Source organism: Trichosurus vulpecula, chromosome 6, assembly GCF_011100635.1.
Source record: "Trichosurus vulpecula isolate mTriVul1 chromosome 6, mTriVul1.pri, whole genome shotgun sequence".
NCBI classification, from domain to species: Eukaryota; Metazoa; Chordata; class Mammalia; order Diprotodontia; family Phalangeridae; genus Trichosurus; species Trichosurus vulpecula.
Window position 1 is genome coordinate 212395943 of NC_050578.1, and position 10994 is coordinate 212406936.

A 10994-nucleotide genomic window follows, 5' to 3' on the forward strand; every position below is an offset into this window, starting at 1 on the left:
GTGTTTATTTCATCTATTTAATTAACAAGCATTTATTTTCTCTCCTATCCCTACTCTCACCTAAAAAACAAATATGTAGAGTCAAGTCAAACAAATTCCCACATTGGTCAATGTGTCCAAAAAAGTGTTTTATTCTAGATCCTTAGTCCATCATATTTCTGTCAGGAGGTGAAGAACATGCTTCATCACTGGACCTTTGGAATCATGGTTGGACATTACTTCTCATCTCGCTGTATTTGGGTCGTCCCCTTTCCCACATTATTTTATACTTATTTGTGTACATGTCAACCCCAACCCCTCCTCCAAGATAGGCAGAATAGTCATTGTATTTGGAAGGAAACAAGCATGTGTTGAGTGACTACTGTGTGCCAGGCACTGTGCTAACCACTTTACAAATATTGCCTGATTTAATTCTCACAACAATCCTTCAGTATATGGAGGGGGAAGAGGGAAAATAGGGGCTATTTTTCCCACTTTACAGATAAGGAAACTGAGGCAAAGTGACTTACCCAAGGTCACACAGTGGGTAACTGTCTGAGGCTGGATTTGAACTCAGGTCTTCCTGACTCCAGGTCCAGTGCTCTATCCATTGGGCTGTCTAACTGCCTTCTAAGGGACATAGAATGTTAGAGCTGGGAACCAAAAGACCTGGCTTCAACCCTTAGTTCTGCCACTCATTGTCCAGTGCTTAGCACGGTGCCTAGCACATAGTAGGCACTTAATACATGTTTATTGACTGACTGACCTCTGTGGGTTTGGACAAGTCATTTCTGCCCCCTGGGCCTCAGGTTTTCCCTTTATTATTCCTCCTCCTGATTCTCTCCCAAATTAGGAGATGGGATCTCTCTTATACCACTTTTTATCCACAAGTTATTAATGATACAGTCCTGTTGTACCCACTGTATATCTCTGCAACTGTCCTTTGGGTCAACTACTGGTTGAGTGAGCCAGAGAAGGAGACTTGGAGTGAATAAGGCCAGGGTCCATAGAAACTTGATGTGAGGGTACATGCAGCAGACCTTATTAACTCTCTGTACACAGTGATACAAGTATATCAGGGTACTGAGACTGGGCATCAAGAGCCCAGTCTTTATTAGCCAAATCCTAGTCTCTTAGAGCTACAAGAGCCCACAGAAAGGATCTGGTCTAACTTCCTTTCCAGCTCAGGAATCCCTTCGACTTCCTCCTTGCTAAGGAATTATCCAGCCCCTGCTTGACCACCTCCAGAGATGGGTGATTGACTGCTTCACAGTGGAACAGCTCTATTATTGAATGGTCCACTTAGAACCCTTGTTTTAAAAAAAATTATAGGACTATTGGGCAGTTTTACCCCCAAAACATTAATAGCCAAAGCGAGGCAATGTGTGGATTGTTGGGGAGCTAATCTATTGCCCCGTTATTTATTTTGTTTTGTTTTAATTTCTTCTAGATAGCCAGGCAGGTATTTGTCCATCTGTCCATCCATCCATCCATCCATTCATTCATCTCAGAAATATTTAGTGAGGGGCTGTCCTTAGAGCTGAGAGAAGGTGACAAAAATGAATAAGGCATTGCTTCTGGTCATTTGAAGCTCGCAGCTTAGAAGGGAGGGCAAGGCACGGACATGGGCAACCACAGCATATGGGGGTATGTGTGTGTGAAGTCAAAGGCAAAGTTCAAAGAGCAGTGGAAATTCTAAAGAAGGAGACATCCTCCGGCTTGGGGGATGGACAGAGGAGACATCGAAGCTGGACCTTGTCAGAGGGACAAGGAAATGTCAAGCTGCATGTGATGCCGACAATAATAATGTAATGACATTTTTATATGACGCATGATGACTTCTCACAAAGTAGAAAGTACAAATATTATCATTCCCATTTTACAGACGAGGAAACTACAGCTTGGGGAGGTTGGGACCTGTCCATGGTCACAGAGTATCAAAGTTGAAATTTGAACCCAGACCTTCCTGACCCCCAGGTCCGGCATTCTGCGCATGGTACACTCACTGCCTGTAGTGAGCACTTGTGCGCTGTAAGCTCCCCCACTTTGGGGGATGCGGGGCAGCCCTCCCTCGTCACAGCCTAAATGATTCCCAAAAGCCGGCAGCTGACAAAGAGAGGGATTGACAAGCCCGTCTAGTTCTAGGACCCCCGAGAGGCCTCTCACCCTTGGACATCACCCAGGAACCTGGAGCCAGCTCTCCTAGAGGCAGACCATGGGTCCTGTCTTCACACGAGGGAGTCAGTGTCTTATAAACTGAGCCCTCCCACCCTTTTAACCAGCTTCCCTCATTTGTCTCCATTTGCTGGTAATGAACTCTCCAAGGCTAAAAAATTCCAGATGTGAAGCCGCTGGAGGAAAAGCAGGAAGCTTCCCCCAAAGTACTATGGCCTCTGACGAATGAGTCAGCTCCCAGCCCAGAGGGGCTCCATTTGGTAGCAGGAGAAGCTCTGGACTGCTAGTCAGGAGACCAGGTGCATGACCCTGGGAGGGTTGTTGACATTTTCTGAATCTCAGTTTCCTCTTCTGTGAAACAGGGACAATAAACCCCAAAGCCCTACTCTCTTGCCACACAAGGTTGTTATAAGAAAAATGCTTTGTAAAACTTTTAAAACTATAGAATTGCAAATTATAGTAAGATTAGAATTTTCTCCATTTTGTCACCAAATTAGTTAAAGTCCTTTGGGTAAGGCTATGCCCAGCACCCAGTAGATTTAAGAAACTTAAAAAAAAAACCAACTTGTTATTGAGTAGTAACATAATGTAGTAGGGAGAGCACAGGCTTTGAATTCAAAAAATGTTGAGTCCGGTGGGTAGAGAGCTAGATTCAGAATTACAAAGACCTGGGTTTGAGTCCTGCCTCAGACAGTTGCTAGGTGTGTAACCCTGGACTAGTCACTTAACCTGTATGAGTGCCCGGCATGTTTCAAGCTCTATATAAATGTTAGCTGTTGTTATTAATGTTAGTATCCTACTACTACTACTACTATCACTACTACTACTACTACTACTACTACTACTACTACTACTACTACCACCACTATTACTACTACCACACCTCTCTGGGTCTGTCTCTTCATCATGAAGATTTTGAATCTGACGACCCCTCAGGTGTCTTCTAGCTTTAAATGTATGACCCTTTGACTAGGATCCTGTCATCCTGACTTTTGGCTTGGGCACTAACCTCTATGGTCTCAGTTTTTCTCCTTTGTAAAATGCAGGCATGATATCTGTACTGCTTTCATCCAAGCACTGTGGTGAGCAAACGTTTACTCTGCAAATGTTAAACGTAAATGGAAACCATGGTGATGCTGACAAAGGAGACTCAGGCCATCCCCGAGGAACTCGGTCTAGTTGGAAAGTCAGGACTTACCCAGTCAAAGTAATCCCAGAGCAGTCAGAATGGAGCATGCCAACAAGGGCAAAGGAATCAGAGCCTGACTGAATCTGCAAGTGTGGAGGGAGCGCAGAGATTAAAAGGCTACTCTTTGTGAGAAATGGGACCAGTCAGAAAGGGCTTCCTGGAGGATGTGATGGATTCTAGGTCTCATACGTATTGGTGCACCTAGATCCCAAGGTCTCAATCTCCACTCTCCTATTTGATTCCATGTTTCACATTAATCAGGCAACAGGTCTTTGCTTGGCTCCTCTCCTGGTGCTAAGCATTGGGAATTTTTTTTTTGGAGTGGAGAGGAAAGGCAACCAGGGTAAAGTGACATGCCCAAGGTCACACAGTAAGTGTCAAGTGTCTGAGGCTGGATTAGAACTCAGGTCCTCCTGACTCCAGGACTGGTGCTCTATTCACTGCACCACCTAGCTGCCCCACAACATTTTTTTTAAGGCATCAAGTTATAGTAGGAAAAACCTTGGGTTGGGAGTCAGGAGTGCAGACTCTGCCACTTACTAACTGTGTGAGCCTGGGAAAGCCCCTTCCCCTCTCTGGGCCTTAGTTTCCTTCTTTGCAAAAATTGAGAGCTTAGTCCTTAAGGTCCCTTTCATCTCTGATGGCTACCGTTTTCGAGCTAGGTTTTGATGTTTTGATGGTTGGTTAAGAGCAAACAAGCTAGATAATTTCCAAAATATATCCAGGCTTTTCACATCAGAATGATCCCAAGAGTTATATTTTGGAAACTTCTCATTTATTTAACTACTTGCCCTCCATCCAAGTGAAACCTGGTAACTTTAGCATTTGGTCCTTTTCCTGAGATAGCCACTAGCTCCCCCTTACAAGCCCTCAGATTCACAACATTCAAAAACATAAACAGTTTTATTTACAAAACAATAGACACCCAAACAACTAACACTTGATCCCTTAGAGAATCAAGCATCTTCCTTCCCAGTGGAACCATTCTCCTGTCCCAAAATCTATACAATCTCCATGACTTACAGTACTGCTCTGGGTGGATATCCAGGGAGGAAGAAGATCAGGTTTTCTTCTTTCTCTTCAATCATGCTGTTGCTATAAGTCTATCCTAGCAGTCATACATTGTCCTGTTGTTGCTATCCTCCACTCCTGAGAAATGTCATGGGCCATTCTTGTTAGGGTCACTGTCCTTCACTCCTGTCAGTCGATGTTAGTCACATCTAGGGTGGGGTTCTTCACCTGGGGGGTGTGGACTTAAAAATAAGTTGATAACTGTAATTCACTATTATTAGTTTCTTTTGTAATCCTGTGTATTTTCTTTGCTACATTTAAAAACGTGATTCTGAGAAGGAGTCCATGGACTTCACCAGGCTACCAAAGAGGTTCATGACATTAGAGTTTCATTCCCTCAAGTCCAGTAGAATGATTAAGTTAGTGTCTTCAGTAAAACTTGCAAATGTTCTCTTACCCTCAGATGGCCAGAATGTCTCCAAGGACATTCTGATCTTTTTATGCCCAATTCTTACAACCTCAACTTAAATATGAAGGATCTCTTCAAGTGACCTTTTTCTCTCCTCTTCACTCCCCAAGATTTCTTCACCCCCAAATTCCTAGTTTTAATTCTTTAATTACTAGAAAGGGGGAGTGGTTGTGATATCTTTCCTAAATGGTCATAGAATCACAGGATTTTGACCTAAAAGGGGCCGTAGAACATATAGACTATGGAATTTTAGAGCCAAAATGGACCTCAGAGACCATCAAGTCCAAGTCCTTTTTGCAAATAGGGAAAATGAGGCCCAGAGCAGAGAAACAGCTTCCTTGAGATCATATAGTGAATTAATGAGTGAGATAGAAATAGGATGTAAGTTCAAGATTGTTTCTTGGTCCAATATTGTCATAGGGCTTTACACTATTTATTTATGGTCAGTCTGATGAAGAGGATGCAGTGTATGGAATATAAATAGGTGAGTTCTGGGGTCAGCTGTAACTGGTCTATGAGAGTTAAGTTTTCAATGGGAGCATTTACCATATTTCACCATATAATTGTCGCACCCTAGTTTTCTTGTGGTTTTTTTTTCAGTCCAAAAATTAGTTTATATGCAATGTACATATACATATATACATATACATACATTCACATATACATACACATACATACACATACATATAATATAATATCATATAATATCATATCATATAATATCATATAATAATTATATAATATAACATAGTATAATTCTGTTCATCATGCCGCTTAAAAGGTAAACAGAGCAGCAATGTATTCACTAGTGGCATATGGATACGCATTTACCTCTCGCACATTAAGAGTGGGTAGCCTAGAATTCTCAGCACATGCACGTCATCAGTATATTTCCAAAAGCTGACTTGTGTGGCTTGCTTAGAGCGCTGCAGTACTAACGGTGTTATCACTCAGCCCAATGAAGAGCCGCAGGCACAAGGGGAGTGGGTGCACAGGTGAAGCTGCCATGAGTAAGTCACGTGATATGGTGAAACTTACATCTTCCCAATTTTAATGTATATTCATGAATATTCCATGCATCCTAATCTTGCACCAAAGACAGTTTAATAATAAATGATTTTTAAGTAATACCAGCACAATTTTAAAAGTTTCACATAATGGTCGCACCCCACTTTTTTTTGCAAAAATTTGGCATAAAATCTGCGAGGATTATGCAGTGAAATACAGTATGTCTTGGAAATCAGCAAATGCTACAAATAAGTGCTTGATTTGTTGTTTTGTTGATTTGTCTAAACTTAAGAAAAATGATGGAGAAACTGTTTATAACAGAGATGAAATTTTAAAGCGTGTTTTACAGTACATTTATTTTTACCCCAAGAGCTGGGTTGTTAAACACGTACCAGCAAACCACAGATTATATAACCCTGGGAAGTGGATATGATAGTGCAAGAACTCTTCTCCCCAATATACAGAAACAGAAACTGAGACTCAAAGAGAAGGCCCAAGGTCAAATATCTAAGAAGCAGCAGAATCAAGATTTCAATTCTGGTCATGGTATAGTTGAAAGTCCCATGAATTGGGAGTCAGAAGATGTCGGCTTGGAAGCCAGCTTTGATAAGCAGGTGATCTTGGGCAATTCTCTCCTCTCCTCTGGGCCTGAGTTTATTGATTCTGTAAGACAGAGAGGATTGTACCCGCTGATCTCTAATGTTCCTTCTAGCCCCAGAGCTTAGGATGCTATCTATAACTCTGATTTCAATGCAGAAAGCCTTCCCCTTGGCATCAGTGATGCTTCTTTGGTGCCTTCCTTTGTCTCTCCCGTCACTAGAGACCCAGCTCCTCTTACAGACTTTTATCAACCCCAGAAGACAGACTCACACAGGCTGAAGAAAGGCTGAGGAGAGGACAGAGTCGTCGATCTGGATTCCCTGCCAGGGCTGGGGCCAGGCTTGGGGTTCCCTCATCGTATATCATTTCTCTTGGTGAATTAAGGGCTTTTTCTGTCGGCCTAAGGGCCGGAGGCTCTATCACAGCCAGGAAGAACCCAGAGCTCCATCAGGGAGTCTTTGTAGCTACTTTTCCTCCATTTCCTGTCCTCTCCTTCCACTCCATTACCCCTATTCTTAGCCCTTTCTGCTTCTGCACATCCTTTTTCTTCTCCGGAGGCTTCTCCTCACCCCATGCTGAGGGGTCCAGGATGCGCTCCTACCTCAATGGGCTGGTTGATGAGGGCTCCTTTCTTCCTGTATTAAGCCTGCCAAGCCCTCTGCTGCTTCTCTCTGCCTCAATATTCTCTCAAGGTAGGCTCTACCTGACTGTGTCTGGGGGGCTCTGCCTCTCAGAATGAATTTCCTGATAGTCAGAACTATGTGACAATGGAATGGGGCTGCCTCCCTCTCATTCATTCCCCACATCCAAAAAGTTGCTGAGTTTTGCTCAATTCTTCCTCTCTAAATCTTTCTTTCAAATCCTGGCTCCAAATCTTGTGACCTTATGGTACCTATCAGGGATAGAGAATGTCCTCTGAGCAGAAATGGGAGTGAGTTTCCCCTCTTCGGGGGAATGGAGGGGGCTGGCCGGACTGGTACTTGCTGAGGGAGTAGAAGATACTAAAAAATTACCAAGTCCATCCCCTTGCCTCCAGTTAGAACTGAACCTCATGCATCTCAAGGAGCCAAGTAAAATGGAGAACAAGTCAGGCCCCACGTCAACTGCCAAAGGAATCAGTTGGAACTTCCTGATAATTTTTGTGATCACTGGGAGTTTTCAGTCTTGGTACAGGGTTTCTTCCACCTCTACAAGTCTATGAACCATATGGTTCCTTAGCTCTTATCCTGTTGTTCAGGGCCCACCCAGAAATGTGGAATTAGCATAGAAATATTAACTCTATGCCTACGCACACCTAGTTTTCCTTTTTCTAGGCCAAGAATTGCCAGTTTCTTTCAGTTTTATTAGCCCAGGAAGATTTTATCTGAGTCTTATTTATACATAGTTAAAATCTGGTTCTGTAGTGTCCACAAAACTTACCCTCATGCATTTGAGGCATGAGGTCCATAGAGCATGTTCTCCATGCATGAGAGCAAGCTACGAATCTATGGAGAAAAATGAGAAGACTGAGCTACCATCAGCAGGGGCTATATGTATATTTGTGTACGAAATAGGTGTACGGACCACAGAAAATCATCCACACTCCTCACCCTTTAGGACTCAGTCTGAGACAGAGGGAAGGTCTTCCATCCCACAGTCAAGACAAATGTCATTCATAGACTCATTGAATATTATAACTGAAAGGGACTGAAAAATCCACTTACACATCTATATACATAAATACATAGATGTATAGGTATATACATGTATGTGCTCACACACAGAGTAAGAACTTAATAAATATGTTTGATGGTTGACTGACTGACTGAATCATCTGATTCAATCCCCTCGTTTAAGAGATGAGTAAACTGAAGGCTAGATAGAGAAGATCTGAGTGAGAAAAAAAATGTGGTATAAGGGCACTAGCTTGGGAAACCTGGCTTCAAATCTCCTCTCCGCCACTGACTTGTGTGACCTCGTTCAAGGCTTATCCCCTCTTTACATACCAGTTTTTTCTTTTTCTTTTAACTCTCTTGAAAAATATTTTATTATTTCTTGACCTGTTTAACTATTTATTTTTAAGCATTCATTTCTTTTTAAATTTTGAGTTCCAGATACTCTGCCTGCCTCCCCCAGCACCCACTGAGAAGGAAAACAATATATCAATTGTACATGTTGAACGATGCAAAACATATTTCCATATTAGCCACATCACACAAAAAAGCCCAAAAATATAAAGTGAGGAAATTATATTTTAATTTTCACTCAGAGCTCATCAGTTCTCTCTCTCTGGAAGTGGATAGCATTTTTTCATCATGAGACCTTTGGAATTGTCTTGGACAATTGATCAGAGTATCCAAGTCTTTCACAATTGATCATCATTACAGCATTGCTCTACTGTGCACAACGATCTCCCAGTTCTTCTCATATTACTTTGCATCAGTTCATATAGGTCTTGCCATGTTTTTCTGAAACTACCACCTTTGTTATTTCTTACAACACAATAGTACTCCATCACAACCATATGCCACAACTTGTTCAACCATTCCCCCAGTTGATGAGCATCCCTTCAACTTCCAATTCTTTGCTACCACAAAAAGAGTTGTTATAAATATTTTTGTATATGTGAGTCCTTTTCCTTTTTGTTTGGTCTCTTTGGGATGCAGATATAGTAGTGGTATTGCTGGATAAAAGGGTATGCATAGTTTTATAGCCCTTTTGGCTTGTTCTAGATTGTTTTCCAGAATGGTTGGATAAGTTCACTACTCCACCAATAGATCATTAATGTACTGAATTTCCCTCATCCTCTCCCATAATTGTTGTTCCTGATTGGTGTGAGGTGGTACCTCAGTTATTTTAATTCACTTTCTTTAATCAATAATGATTTAGAGCATTTTTCATATGACTATAGATAGCTTTGATTTCTTCTTCTGAAAACTGCCTCATAGATCATATCTGAAAACTGGTCATATCTTTTAACCATTTGTCAATTAGGGAATGGCTCTTATTTTCCTAAATTTGACTTAGTTCCCTGTATATTTGAGAAGTTATGCCTTTATCATTGTCTATCGTACCTTTTGGGAAAATGTAGTTTCCCTGATTATCTCTTTTAATCAGGTATATTTTTGCTTTTGCTTTGTCTGTTATGATTGACTCTTTTGCTTCATCTAAAGTATGATAGATTATGTTCCAACCCCTTATTTTAACTCTGCATGTGACTTTTGGTTTTAAGTGGGCTTCTTGTATACAACACATTGTTAAATTCTGGTTTCTAATCCATTCTGCTGTTTCCATTTTATGGGTGAGCTCATTCCATTCATATTCACAGCTATGATTACTAACTGTGTTTTTCCCTCCATCCCATTTTCTTCTGTTTATTCTTCTCTATTTTTATCCTGATCCTCCTCAAAAGTCTACTTTGCCTCTAACCACTGCCTCCCTCAATCTACCCTCCTTTCGCTTTCCTGTCGGTGCAAGATGGCAGTGCGGATCTCCAAGAAGAGGAAGTTTGTTACTGATGGCATCTTCAAAGCCAAGCTGAATGAGTGTCTCACCTCAGAGCTGGCTGAGGATGGCTTTTCTGGGGTGGAGGTTCTAGTTATTCCAACCAGGACAGAAATCATCATCTTGGCCACCAGAACTCAGAATGTCCTTGGAAAGAAGGGTTGCACTGACAGTGGTGGTTCAGAAGAGGTTTGGCTTCCCTGAAGGCAGTGTAGAGCTGTATGCTGAGAAGATGGTCACCAGAGGTCTCTATGCTATTGTCCAGGCTGAGTCCCTGTGTTACAAACTGCTGGGAGGTCTTGCTGTTAGTAGGGCCTGCTATGGTGTCCTCCACTTCATTATGGAGAGTGGAGCAAAGGGACGTGAGATGGTGGTGTCTGGTAAGCTCAGAGGCCAGAGGGCCAAGCCCATGAAGTTTGTGGATGGCCTGATGATCCACAGTGGAGACCTATCAACTACTACATCGACACAGCTGTGCGTCATGGGAATTAAAGTCAAAATCATGTTGCCCTGGGACCCAAGTGGCAAGATTGGCCCTAAGGAGCCCCTGCCTGACCATGTGAGCATTGTAGAGCCCAAGGATGAGATTCTTCCTACCACCCCCATCTCAGAGCAGAAGAGTGAGAAGGCAGAGCAACCAGCGTGCCCCAGCCAGTGCCCACTGCATAACAGGACTCTGTGACACCTGGAATAGTGTACCAGAAGCTCTTCTGTAAAGATCTTTAATAAAATCTTTTTTAAAACAAAAAAATCTACCCTCCTTTTTATCATCACCCTCTCCCATATCTCTTATCCTCTTTCCCTCCTATTTCCCTATTGGGTAAGATAGATCTTTGTTCACTATTGAGCGTGTGTGTGTGTGTGTGTGTGTGTGTGTGTGTGTGTGTATTCTTCCCTTTTTGAACCCATTCAAATGAGAATGATGTTCAACCATTGCCCACCCTCAAATTTTCCCTCCACAATAAAAGGTTTTCTTGTGCACCTCTTTCACATGAGATAATTTTCCCCATTCTACCTCTCCCCTTCTTTTTCTCCCAGCACTTTACTCTTTCTCACCTCTACAATTTTTTAGAGATCATC

At 42.2% G+C, this 10994-nt stretch overlaps 1 pseudogene; it reads left to right on the plus strand.

Moving 5' to 3' along the window:
• The first annotated feature begins 9887 nt into the window (after positions 1-9887).
• Positions 9888-10583, plus strand: LOC118854250 (annotated as a pseudogene).
• Positions 10584-10994: the final 411 nt, after the last annotated feature.